Source organism: Tenrec ecaudatus, chromosome X (assembly GCF_050624435.1).
Source record: "Tenrec ecaudatus isolate mTenEca1 chromosome X, mTenEca1.hap1, whole genome shotgun sequence".
NCBI classification, from domain to species: domain Eukaryota; kingdom Metazoa; phylum Chordata; class Mammalia; order Afrosoricida; family Tenrecidae; genus Tenrec; species Tenrec ecaudatus.
In genome coordinates this window covers 91,334,940-91,335,516 of record NC_134548.1, presented here as the reverse complement: position 1 = coordinate 91,335,516, position 577 = coordinate 91,334,940, and positions in this window count along the sequence as shown.

Here is a 577-nt window from a genome sequence, read left to right as displayed (position 1 = left end):
GAAACAAGCATGGAAACATCCTAAGCCATAAACAAGCTAATCTCGCACCATCTCAAGAATAATGAGTTAACTACACGTTCTTAGTGTATCTAGAAACATTTGTGTGTGTTTTTGAGATACTTAAATTTTCTGTAGTAAAATACTTTGCTTTTAAAATGATGTACATTTTATTTGTATTTCTACACACAGGAGAAAATGACTTCAGCATAGACTTGCTTTTACCCAAATTTGTTTTCAGTCCCAAAATGTTTAATAAAGTGTTTCAGACTGAGGGAAAATATCAATAAATCTGTAGTGCTTTGAAAGAACATGCTGACAAGATAAATGAAAAATTAGAAAGAATACAACTTTAAACAAATACAAAAGGCAAGCGCCAAAATATTACAACCAGACAACATAATGAAAGAACAAAACAATGACATATAAATATTGGAATGAAAAACCAGTGACCTTCAAGATGAATCTTTCCAGAACAAAATACAGGTAGAGCTGGTTATAGAAACAACCAAAAAGAAGCCTAAAGATGATCTTAAGAATTCTATGGGACACCATCAAAAGGAACAACATATGCCTGACA